Here is a 13,831-nt window from a genome sequence, read left to right as displayed (position 1 = left end):
GGTTTATCTAGAGCGCTCAGGCGAGAGTTGGTATGTAAAATATAACATAAATTCTGCTGCTGAGGAACACATGTTTTTGTTTATAGAACAGTTACACTGGCATTGGTTCTTATCAACAAAAGCTCAGGTGAAATGTTCATTGGTGTGTTCTACGTGTCTTATACAGATTTTTTCTAGAGGAGCTGTGAGGATAATGTCTGGATGATCTCTGGAGTTCAGAGCATCACTGAAAGCAGCTTTGGTGTCCCAAAACTTCACTTGCAGCAGTTTCAAGTTAGATTTAAAAACAGGTTTTAATATATACTTATCCTCTCCAAGCTTATGGCAATGGATTACTTCTTTCAACGCTATCTAGAAAAAGCACTGCTTTATATTATATAATATATTAATAGCAAAGACTGTAGAAAAACGTTGTTGTTCAAAAGGCCTGGGAAATTTTTTTATCTAACTGTTGTGTTCTGTAACTTTTATTGAATTTGTAAATTGTTTAGTTTATTATGAAGGACAACCTACCAAATCAATATCCTAAGCTTTTTTTGGGAACCTCACTGATTAAGATGCTATTTCAGTTTGTGCACAAATCACTGTTTACCCAAATTTAAACTAATGTTGCCAAAGAAGATAAAAGAAGATTAATTCTCTCCCATTTTTTTAGAGCGTCCTTCAGACAGTTCATTGCCTATTGATAATAGATAGGAGAACATCAATTTTTAATAGTAATGCAAACAAATTCAATTACTGTAAGACTGTTAATAAAATCAAAATGGCCACAGGGGCAGACGGGCAGATGGATTATGTTGATCCTGAGGTTAATTATTGATGCTCAACAGAGAGACAAATTGTAAACTGTGTTTGTTGTGAGAGCTATACCTCATTTTTGTCATGCCTGTCCGCCTGTGGGTCCATAGGAAGCTGTTGGTATCATTCATCGTGTTTTTCACACATGTTAAATAATGCTTTAAAGGGATAGTTGAGAAATGAAACTCATAACACTTTTGGAGTCTCAGGGGTAAACAGAAACCAAAGCCAATACAATTGACGTTAACGTTAAAAATCAACAGTAAAAGGACTAGAAATTGCTCTATACTGCTGGTGTGGTGCCATCAAAGTGTCCGCAAGCTCCGACATTATAATAATCACGAAAAGGCGTAATTTACACCAAGTTTTTATACTTGTTTTTAAACCCTGTTTTAAAAAATATTGGTGTAGTGAATAGGGGACTGACATAATTCACCCTCACACTCAGTACAGGCACAGTCGGCGTCAGTCTCCTGCAAGGTTGATGACGTCGACCCCGGGGCATGCCGGGTGACGTGATGACGTCAGGATCCAGAGGCATGATGGGAACGTGGTGACATCTGAGACCCGAGGGCATGCTGGGATGTTAAAAGCCATCTTGTCTGTTATGGTTTGGGATGCTAATAAACGGAGCACAATTTGTGTGTCCAACTTGGAAGTTGCCCCTCGTGTTGCATCGCAATTTCCACACTGGTGACCTTGACGTTCGTTTGTTGACGTGTTTAACGAACGGGACCCGAACATGGCCGTGCACGCTGTGGCCCTCAAACTCCCCGAATTCTGGGAATCTTCAGCAGCGGCGTGGTTTGCCCAGACGGAGGCACAGTTCGCATTGCGGGACATAACAGCTGATACAACGCGGTACTACTACGTTGTGTCCGCTCTGGGAAGCTCAACAGCATCGCGGGTGGTGAGTCTCCTGAAATACCCTCCAGCTACGGACAAGTATGCAGTACTCAAAGCCCACCTGTTGAAGACTTTTGAACTTTTTTGGCAATTCAAGAGCGCTACGGCATGGCCGCATTGCTGGTCACGCACGGCGCTCCGGTGACAATGGCGGATTCCACCCTCATCGCGACAACCTCTTCTCGTCGGCAGCAGTCTTCAGGTCGGCAGCAACCTTCAGGCCCCCAGCAGTCTTCTTCGGGCTTGTGCTTTTACCACGAGAAGTTTAGACTGAAGGCTTATAAATGTCGGCCGCCCTTGACTCCATACCATTGTCTAGCATGCTGTCTACATCGGATGACTTCCACCGGTTACTGGCTAGTTTTTCAGCACTCACTCAGCCCACTTTCTCCGCGTCGGCCGTGAAGCATGGTGTGGAGCACCACATCGCCACTACTGGTCCACCCGTCTACAACCGTGCTCGACACCTCGACCCGACCAAACTTGCCGTTGCTAAAGCAGAGTTTTCCAACATGGAACGCCTGGGAATAATCCGCCAATCTGACAGCCCGTGGGCGTCACCCCTTCACATCGTCTCCAAACCTGGTGGCGGCTGGCGCCCATGTGGCGACTACAGGAGACTTAATGAGGCAACGACACCTGACCGATACCCAGTCCCGAACATACAGGACTTTTCAGCACACCTGGCCGGGATGGTGATTTTTTCTAAAGTAGACCTTGTCCGGGGTTATCATCAGGTGCCTATGCACTCACTAGACATTCCAAAAACAGCGGTGATTACGCCGTTCGGTCTTTTTGAATTCTTAAGGATGCCGTTCAGGCTTAAAAATGCAGCCCAAACGTTTCAACGCCTCATGGACTCTGTTTTACGTGACCTGCCTTTTCTTTTCGTATATTTGGACGACATTTTAGTAGCAAGCACGTCCGAATCTCAGCACCTGTCGCACCTCCGAACACTTTTCAAGCGGCTCAACCAACATGGCCTGATCGTAAACCCTGCCAAGTGCCAGTTTGGTCGCTCCACCATAGATTTCCTGGGACACAGAGTCACTAAGGACGGCGCAGTCCCTCTCCCGTCGAAGGTGGAGGCGGTCACACGTTTTCCACGCCCACTCACCGTGAAAGCCCTGCAGGAATTTCTTGGCATGGTAAACTTTCATCATCGTTTCATCCCTCGAGCCGCTCAGCTCATGCAGCCCCTGCACGAGGCTTTGAAAGGTAAGCCCACACACGCTGTGGACTGGACTGAGGGCAGGGACAAAGCTTTTGCAGAGACTAAGGCAGCCCTTGCGCACGCCGCTATGCTGGCACATCCTTCTGCCATAGCCCCCATCGCCATCACCTCAGATGCCTCGGATTACGCTGTTGGTGCAGTCTACGAGCAGTGGGTGGGCGGGGCCTGGCAGCCGCTTGCTTTCTTCAGCCGCCAACTGCGAACCAACGAGCGGAAGTACAGTACTTTCGACCGGGAGCTGCTGGGTCTCTACCTTGCCATCAGACACTTCCGTTTCCTGCTGGAAGGTCGACACTTCACCGCTTTTGTCGACCACAAGCCGCTGGTTTTCACCATGGCCAAGGTGGCCGAGCCGTGGTCCGCCCGCCAGCAACGTCATCTGTCCTACATCTCCGAGTTCACCACGGATTTACGGCACGTGGCCGGTAAGGACAACCAGGTGGCGGACTTCCTGTCACGGGCTGTGGCAGGAACAGTCCATCTTGGCCTGGATTACGGCAGCATGGCAGCGGACCAGACCACAGACCCAGACATACACATCCTGAGAACCTCGACTACAGGTTTGAGGATAGAGGACGTTGTGTTTGGGGAGGCTGACACCACGCTCCAGTGTGACGTGTCCACAGGCAGTCCTCGGCCGCTCGTGCCCTCGGGATGGAAACGCTGCGTTTTCGATGCCATCCATGGTCTCTCACATCCTGGTTCAAAAACGTCGCAGAGGCTGGTGGTGGCTAGGTTTGTTTGGCACGGCCTCAAAAAGGATGTTAGAGACTGGGCAACCACTTGTCTGGAGTGCCAACAGGGCAAAGGTACATCGACACACTAAAGCCCCTTTAGAGTTGTTCCAGGTGCCAGAGAGGAGGTTTGACCATGTCAACGTGGATCTGGTTGGCCCTCTGCCCTCCTCTCAGGGGTTCACCTACCTGTTCACCATGGTTGACAGGACCACCCGTTGGCCTGAGGCTGTGCCACTGACGTCGTTGACAACCGTTGAGATGACACGGGCATTTATCGGCACCTGGGTTGCCCGGTTCGGCACCCCATCGGACATTTCCTCTGACCGGGGCGCACAGTTCACGTCCGAGCTGTGGAACACGGTTGCCCAGAGCCTCGGCGTAAAACTCCACCGCACAACTGCATATCATCCACAGGCTAATGGACTCTGTGAGTGGTTCCACAGGTCAATGAAGGCTTCTCTTCGTGCTGGCCTCAAGGATTGCAACTGGGTCGACAAGCTCCCGTGGGTGAATGCTGGGCATCAGGACTGCGCCAAAAGAAGACCTGCAGTCCTCATCCGCGGAGCTTGTTTATGGCCAGCTGCTCCGGGTTCCAGGGGATTTCATTCCTACATCCACCGTTCCTTGGTCTGCGGTTCCCCAGCGGGCCACGCTACTGGACAATGCGCGGCTTCTCGCACCTGTCCCTACTTCCCGGCATGGCCTCTCTCAGTCGCACATCCCCGCTGGGCTTCGGAAGGCGGGATACGTTTTTGTTCGCCACGATGCTCAGAGGACCGCTGCGGCCGCCCTACAAGGGCCCATTTCGCGTGTTGGAGGTGGGGGACAAACATTTCACAGTGGACATGGGAGGCAAACCGGAGAGACTCTCCATTGACCGCCTCAAACCCGCCCATTTGGACGTGGCTAGGCCCGTTGAGGTGGCCCAGCCCCCACGACGCGGGCGTCCTCCAGTCCTGCACCCACCCCCTGTTCCTTTGCCTATCAAACCTGCCACGGTAGTGATTTCTCCACCCCCTGTAAAACACAGCCGTTTTAACCGGTTACTGCGACCACCTCTCCGGTGATATGTTTTTTGTTGTTATGGTGAATTCTGGGGGGAGTTGTGTAGTGAATAGGGGACTGACATAATTCACCCTCACGCTCAGTACAGGCACAGTCGGCGTCAGTCTCCTGCGAGGGCCATGACGTCGACCCCGGGGCATGCCGGGTGACGTGATGACGTCAGGATCCAGAGGCATGATGGGAACGTGGTGACGTCTGAGACCCGAGGGCATGCTGGGATGTTAAAAGCCATCTTGTCTGTTATGGTTTGGGATGCTAATAAACGGAGCACAATTTGTGTGTCCAACTTGATGGAAGATGCCCCTCGTGTTGCATCGCAATTTCCACATTGGATTTATTACAATCTGAAAAACATGTTACCTGGTATTGGTTGTGGTCTCTCTATGGCTGGTTGTCTTCAACTCATTGAGGAAGTGGAGATCTAATCTCAATTTGCCTCCTTCCTGGCCACTCATTTTTAGTTGATCGGGGGGAGGATCATCGATTCTTCAAGTTTAAGTCTCATTTAAATCAGAAAACAGGCGTACACAGGTCCTTCCTCTCACTGCATCAGTATCAGTTAGTCTCCTTTGGCCACAGCCAAACAAGTGCAGGGCCATATATATCACCTTAGGGTTTGCACAAAATGGCAGTTTCATGATACCAAATTAATGGTAAATGGTTTTGTATTTATATAGCGCTTTTCTAATCTTGATGACCGCTCAAAGAGCTTTACAATACAGTTTTACATTCACCCATTCACACACACATTCATACAGTGCATCTATTCGCAGCACTTTGTTATTCTATGGGGGGGCCATTCAGGGTTCAGCATCTTGCCCAAGGACACTTCAGCATTCACATGGGTCAGACTGGGGATTGAACTGCCAACCTTCAGGTCGGAGGATGACCACTCTACCCCTCAGCCAGAGCCAACCCCAATGGAGTGAGTGAACCACCTTGGACTCCCATTGATTCCAATAAGACAAAGCAGTCAAGTGAGAAAAGCAACACAGCTGGCACCATAAACACGCTGAGGAAGGTTTCAGCATCCAGGCCTGAGGGATGCTCAGTGTTTACCAATCACAGCAATGTATTCACTGTGGACCGAAATAGGTGAATATCGAATTACCCTAAAACCACATCAGAACAGAAATTAAGGGAGATTAATCAAAATGGAAACATTGCTTCCTTATATTGGATGATACATTGTGCTTAATTTTACTAACAAAGGGAGTAGCAACTTTCTATTGTCATATATGTTGTGCAATAGTACGTAAAAAGTGTTACCATAGAATGGTGTGCCTTTAGGCACTCAATCAATTTGGTTATCAAAATAAAATATAAAACATTAATATTTAAAATATTAATATTAAATTAATTTAATATTAATTAAATAAAATGTATATTCTCGTGGGGCACCACCCTTCATAGAAGGGAAAAGATAGCCAATTTATTGATCAAGATCAGTCTCATTTAGATCTAGTTCAATTAGAAATCTCAATATTTTACCATTAAAGATTATATAATGAACAATGAAGGTTATGGAATTCTTAACAGTGTAACGGTTGGCAAAATTCACTTATGCAATATTAATGACAGAACATTTGTGAAAGAATAACATTTATTATGAACACAATAAAGTATAAAAACACAAGTTACTAAACAATCAAACTAACTAACAAGGAGGTGTGTGAGTGTGTGTGTCAGAGGTGGGACCAAGTAATTTTTTTGCAAGTCCCAAGTAAGTCTCAAGTCTTTGCCCTCAAGTCCCGAGTCAAGTCCCAAGTCAAGACAGGCAAGTCCCGAGTCAAGTCCAAAGTCAAGACTGACAAGTCTCAAGTCAAGTCCAAGTCCTGCAGTTTGAGTTTCGAGTCTTTTCGAGTCCTTTTGATCACTGAGTAATAATATATTTACACAGATCATGTATGCTTTTAAAATCTGTATTTATTTATTTATTGAAACAAGTGCAATTGAAAATACAGAAAAAAATTGTGCCAACATTGCACTTCCCTATTGCACTATTAACCAGTCATTTTTAACATTTAACTCATATTTTGCAAGAATATTCTTCACTTTAAGCCACTCCTACAGAATGAACACATTTGAAAAAACAAGTGCAACTGTAATTATTTGTACAAAAGTGCTAACATTGTATTTTGCATTTTAACTAGTTCCACAGCAGTTTCTGTCCTGTCCTGTGTTTATCTCATCTCATTTATCTTACCTCATATTGTCTGTGTGTGTGTGTACATGTGAGAAACATAACAAATACTTGAACATAACAATGAACAGGGTTGTGCTTTTTATATGTCAGGGCCCTATGCTGAATTGCATTTGCAAAAGACCAAATTGGCCAAAAGTCTGTCAGTCATTTGTACATGATGTGGACGTAGTATGATTCCACCCAGTGCCGCTGCGAGCCATTTTGGTGCCCTAAGCATAACTCCTCTATGATTACATTAAATAATCATCATAAGTACAAACAAGAATAGTCAATCTTCTTTAACTTTTTTTGAGCAATTTAATATATCTCTTGTTCTGCCTTTTTTGTGATATACATGGCTAAAAGGTACCTAATATTTCTATACTGAAATAATATCGGTATTATAATTGTAAAATAATTTATTTAATGACGTTATTGTTGAGGGTTGATTTGTATTTCCGGTTTTAAGTGGGTTGTTGGTAGTGACTCTTATTTTGAAAGGGGGTTTTAAAGGAAGTGGGTGCTGTGATGAGTGAAGTTGTAAAATGAACGGAGAATAAACGGGTGTGCTGTCCCGAGCGCATGACCTGCTCCCGTGTCCTTTGTTGGCTGAAGCCGGACTTATGATACAACCAAACGCTCGGCTACATAATTATAATAATGATAATTTTCCGGTTGCTTTTTTTTGGTGCCCCCTCAGGACTTGGTCCCCGACGCACAGCGCGTAGTGCGCGTTTTGGGAGACCGGCGGCGCTGCACACACAGACGCACACAAACACGATGACAGATACAGAGCGCTCCTTAATAACATACTTTTTAATCTTTGTGTTTTGGGGAAAGGAGCAAGTCTTATCAAGTCAAACGGCTCAAGTCCAAGTGAAGTCACGAGTCATTGATTTTGAAGTCCAAGTCGAGTTGCAAGTCTCTTTACATTTTGTCAAGTCGAGTCTAAAGTCATCAAATTCATGACTCGAGTCTGACTCGAGTCCAAGTCATGTGACTCGAGTCCACACCTCTGGTGTGTGTGAATGTAAATTAGCATGCTTTAAAGAATGGTCCCTAAGATAAGAGCCCCCCCCCCCTTCTTCTGAGGTTGCTTTACGGGGTAGGTTTAACTAGGTGGAGACTATGCGTGTGTCTGTGTAGATGTTAATCAGATAATGCAAGAGTCAGAGAGACCTACAAAGGAGGCCTGTGAAGGGCCTAACTAACAATTACTTTCAAATCACTTGTTACTACAACGTCACAGCATATATCAAACTTATAAACACACACTGATCAAATAAACAGTCTTGCTTAGCGTAGTATGATTATTAAGCCCAGATTTTGTTACCAGTCCGAGGGAAAGAGGAAAAGAAGTTGCTGTTCAGTTTGCAGTTCTGTGACGTCTCCTGGCTTTGTGGTCGTAGAGTTCTGCATTCGCGATTCTGTCGAGCCGTGTGCTCAGATGCTGGTTTAAGTTTTCCTGTTGGATATCGCGTCGCTACGAGGAGTTTTGTAGAGCTTGAAGGGCGAGGAGATTTCCTTGAGAAGTGTGGGCAGGGGAGCTGCACCTCTGACCTCCAGTTGTGGGTTGGATAGAGAAGGAAGCTGGATCAGAGCTTGAGCAGACTTCCGCCCTCGGAGAGATGGAAGAAGAGAGGCTGTAGCAGCCTTCTGCCCTCGGGAGGATTGGAGAAAGAGAAAGATCTTGGGGAGACCTCTCCTTATATTGGCCCCGGTGACCTCACAGGTCTTGGACCAGAGTGACCAATAGGAGTTGACCCTGGTGGTTCTTGACACCTTTGTGTGACATTGCCCAGACCCCAGGACATGCAGCATCCTGTTACATCCTCTGGGAGACTGAGTTCCTTGACTTTCTAAGATCAATGGAACCTGTGGCATCTTGGGGGATTGAGTCCACTCCAGCACATGCGGCATGTTTGTTACAAGTTTGACTGAAAGGAGGCCTGTGGTTTGCATAAAAACCATGTCCCAACATATACATGTATGTCACCAATCCATCAAGTATTTGTATCGTACAATTTCTTCTGAATAAAAAATGGATCACTATATTCTATATGTTTTATCTTAATTCCGGGAACACAGTTAAAGTATCTTCTCTGCTAATACTAATTTTGAATTAAAATTTCAAGGAAATGTGGAAAGTTCCTAGATTAATAAATGCCATCAATAGAAGGCTGTACTGTAATAACTAATGCCAACTGGCACAGTGAAGATTCTGGCACAGATTCCTGACATACAGAAAACCTGAGTACGTGATACACTGCAGGCCTCCAGTGGTGAATTGAGGACATTCAGGCGGATGGTTCATATTGTTGTGTTTAATTAAATTAATCTTCGATGAAATTATCAATTATCGTTTTATAAAATAAAGAAGTCCGACAGAGTTTAAATGATCAAGTCTTCAAATGTTTCCCTAAAGCTCTCTCTGCACTGATCACTACAGAACTGAGAGCAGCAGTAGCATGCTTTTATCAATTATCACTTACTTTGATGCTCTGCTGACTCAGCTGGATTTAAATCAGGATTGTAAACCTTGGTGAATTTGTCTCTCAACTGCTGAATAACGTTCCGTTCAAACTATTTCTGAACAAACTTTACACTCTGCGTTTGGGCCTCTCATCCAACACAGACTTAATTTTAATAGATTCATAAAATGCCTTTCCCAGCGCAGATTGTCTGAAACTTTGTAATGTCCGTATCCATGTTTAAATGTAAAACGGAGCATTTGGGAAACAATGATGTCAGAGCTTTGGTTACACATGCGCGCTGTTGCTCTTTGTAATGAGCATGAACCAGAAACAAAAACAATGGTGGCTTCTGGTTTTTCGACATGTAAATGTGTTCTAATTACAAGATTGGAGCAAAATGTTACATCGCTACACTACATGGACAGAGATTTGTTTTACTTTCGGTGTAGATACGAATCAGGAGACAGATCCTGGAATTTTGTTCACAATCTTAAACATTGTGATGGTGTTTTTCAACATTTTCCTTGATTTCTCAAAGAACAATCAGAGAGAATACAAATCTGGCATGTTTGGGGGACTGATATTTAACGAGTGTGAGTTTTTTGGTGCAGATCCAACCAAAAATCAGGAGCTATTCAATTAAAATGTAAGTTTTAAAAAGGGCCTCTGCGGAGACATTTGCTCTAATGAAGCTAGCATAAGTTCAGTCAGGTAGACTTAACCTGCAGACGATCAGATGATCAGGGGCGTTCCTAAACATAGGAACGCCCAATGGAGGACTTAACCTGCCTAGTGATCAGCTGATTGGGGGTGTACCTAATCATCCAATCAGGTCGGGCACAGTCTCTGTCAGCCAGTCATTTAGCAGCTGTCAAACTTTAAAAGTCCTTTTCCTCTCTTCCTTAGCCTGCCATCATTCAGCGACTCGCGAAACCCCTCCTCCACCCCATTCTCCTCCCGGCTCGAAGGACATTCATCTCATCCGGATCCCGACCTCAACGGATCGCGGATTACGCCAACGGATCGAGGATCATAGCAGCGCCCAATCATGGTGGCAGCTGATCACGGACAAAGAATATTCAAAACTGCCTATCAATATACGATTACTAGTGGCATTCATTGCACTTCTGTCCATCCTGGAAGAGGGATCCCTTGCATGCGTCTCTTCCTGAGGTATCTACTTTTTTGTAGTTTTTCCTTACCCTTGTGAGGGTTGAGGGAAGAGGATGCCACACTAGCAAGTTCAATAGGACTACGAGCATAAGATTTGCCTTCCAAACATACATTAGACGATAAACCACCACCGGTGTCTAGACCCCGGGGGGTATTCCTGTTCGATGTTCTGCTACACCCCCTTCTAAATCCTGATGACATCTCACAGGGGTCTAAAATGCCAAAGACTGTTTAACATTCACATTTCTGTGCGTGTAAAAAGAAAATAAATAAAATCTGTTAAATTGGAAATCAAGTCTCTCCTGATTGAACTGAGAGCTTCTCTGGAGGCTTTTTCAAGTTCTTGTTTGCTCAGTTATAGTTGTTCCCTGTAATGTTGTAAAGCGTTAACATTAGGATGTAAAGCACCTTAAGATAATGCATGCTGTATTTTGTGCTGTACAGATAAAATTGTTGAAGTGAAGATACAGTTTGACCACAAAATCCTGTTTGGGTGGCAGGGCATTCAACATTTAGATTTTGCAGTTAAAAGTTAACGTGCTTCAACATCAGATGAAATAGCACTCAAAACATATTTACAAAAAAACAAAATCTACTTTCACCGACAAATGCAGCGGGGAACACTTTGTTCAATCATGAGTGGTGTGAGACTCCGACTTCTAAATGAGCTCTGTCACGGTGATTCAGTGTTTCTTCTGTCAGAAAGAGGTGACTGCAGCTACTTTCAGTCCTGCAAACCTCACAACATAACACAGGTACATAACAGCCTTTCACCTTCACAGCTAAAAGTAGCTGTCACAGTCAAGGTTATGGAAGGCAGAGTCAGGATGTTTTCATGGCTCAGTATATAGGAGGGTAGAGAAGAACACCCGCTTTCTCCAGCAATCAAGTATTTTTCTCTCTAATTTATGCTCTTATCATTCTTCATCGCCCTTCCATTCACAGCCACTTAATCACACCCACAAACTCAAACTGAGTGGCTGACGTCCTTGGACAGAGCCAAAATGATTTTTCACTTTGAAATTGACAGCTAGGAACCTGCACCTGGTTAAAGACCCTCTTCAACGAAAATCAGTCTTTATTAACTTAAGTCCATATTGTGTTTTTTAATCATTTGCAACATAAGGAGTCCACGACATGTCTGAGTGTTTCCAACTTGGAACTTCATGGAGAGTCTGAAGAGGCTGCCACATATACTGGACCACCTTTCATATCACTTCACCCCAGAATTACATGGGGTAAAGTCATGTTTAGGTAATTGTCAGTACTTTGCAAGACTAAGGACTCTTTCACTTACACTTTGTTTGTTCTTGACCTTCAGACTTCACATTTTTGGAATAGTTCAGACTTTCAGACCAATTGTGGGAAATGGACACTGCATTAAATGATAGATGGGCTAGAATTGGTGATTCTGGTAGTATCATAATGATATTACAGTGACGAGCAAAGTAACAAAACGGACCACAACACATAATAAATGCATCCAATATCATACATACAAATTGCGGATGATCACTAAAAGGTCAAAAAATTTACCCTGAAAGTCTTAAAAGTGCATATCAGTATAAAATAAAGAGTAGTAAAGAGAGTAAAGTCATAAGAGTTGTACTGTGTGTTTAGTGTGTTGGTTAAGAGTTTGAATCTTGGGAAGAAACTGTTTGTGAATCTGGTGTTGGAAAGAGATTCAAATTGATGGTGACCAGGGTGTGGTCGATGTTTTTGGCTGTGGAGAGGTATTTGTGGTCTGCAATTAGTTGTAATGAAGGGAGAGGGCAGCCGATAATATTTGTGCTGTGTCAATGACCCTCTGCAGAGCATTTTTTATCGGCATCAGAGCAGCTGCCTCCTGGTTCGAACGTTTCAGCCTGAATTAGCCATTTATTGCCATGTGCGATTGTGTAGTGTACAGTAACAAAATATACACATACAAGCACGTTGTTACTGAGTCAGTCCTTAGTCTGCCAGGCTCTCTGCTGCTGCTATGATTAGCATCAGTCAGTCCTGCAGACCTCTCTCTGCTTTCATTACGAGCCCTCATAAGAACATGATGTTGTGTACTATAGTGCAGCGGCTCCCATTGCAGTGTGGGTCACTGTGGGACATTCAGTCAAAATATCCATCAAATATCTCTGGTAATGTAATGTGATTCATTTCCACCCATGAATGCAAGACACTGTGCCAAGAGGATAATATCAGCTGTGTGCCTGCATTCACATAATTGACAAGATCATCAAAAACATATTCAGCCACTCTTAGAGGACAACTGTTTGTTCCCTAGATGGCATTTTGTCTATTGTGTTTTCTGTGGAGGGGGTAAATGGATGCTTTAAGCAATCGACAATAAATATTCTTAGCTGGTATTCATTCTTCGCACCCTGATTTCCAACATTACAAAGACGTTTCTTCACAGATGAAATGTGTTTCTGGAGACAGAACGAGAAGTTGAATGCAGGATCATCTTGCACCATGAACAAACTCATTGTTTTTTACTGTCTAAGTTGTGAGATCAACATCACAACAAGTTACCTACTCTACAACCAACCTAGCCAGTGAGCCTCCATGCCAGTTTGTGTTGAACAGAACAGACCGTTAACCTTAAAAATGGAAGAATATTAAGCAAATCTGCCTATATGAAAAAAAAAAAAACATAGGACACCCCCGCACCCTCTCCATCCTCTTCCGAATGAACTGAAAACTTTTCTTTTAGTAATGTGCACCGGTGCATAGTGAAAACCATCTTCCCCACACGGACCAAGAAGTTTAGTGGACTGAATATACTGCTTGTAAAGCCCCCCGCACAAGAGCAGCATATGAAATATGAATCAGGTAAAAGGACACATCTACATGTGTTTTTTCCCAAGGAAAATGTCGACTTTGATAGATTTGAGTCCTCATAAATATCCAGGGAGCTCAAACTGGCTTTTACTTATTCTGCCTGGCCCACTGTTGTGTCTTAATAAATGAGAGCAATCTGGTTGAAGCAGGAGAAAGCTTGAGACATCCCAGCACAACACTGAATATTTCATTATGGTTCCCAGTGTCCCCATGCAGCAGATAATGATGAACAAGGCCTCATCTAAGCTTCCTCCATCGCTCTCGAAATACTTTCACATCCCACTTTTCTTGTCGTAATGGGAATAATAAGAAAGGATCATAACAGCTCAATAAACTACAGCACTGGAGAGTTTAGTACCTCTGGTCCACCATCATTCGCTGGCTTGTGAATCCATTGCATTGGAACAGGATTCATGGTGGCTGG

Source organism: Platichthys flesus, chromosome 4 (assembly GCF_949316205.1).
Source record: "Platichthys flesus chromosome 4, fPlaFle2.1, whole genome shotgun sequence".
NCBI lineage: Eukaryota > Metazoa > Chordata > Actinopteri > Pleuronectiformes > Pleuronectidae > Platichthys > Platichthys flesus.
This window is presented reverse-complemented; position numbering follows the sequence as displayed.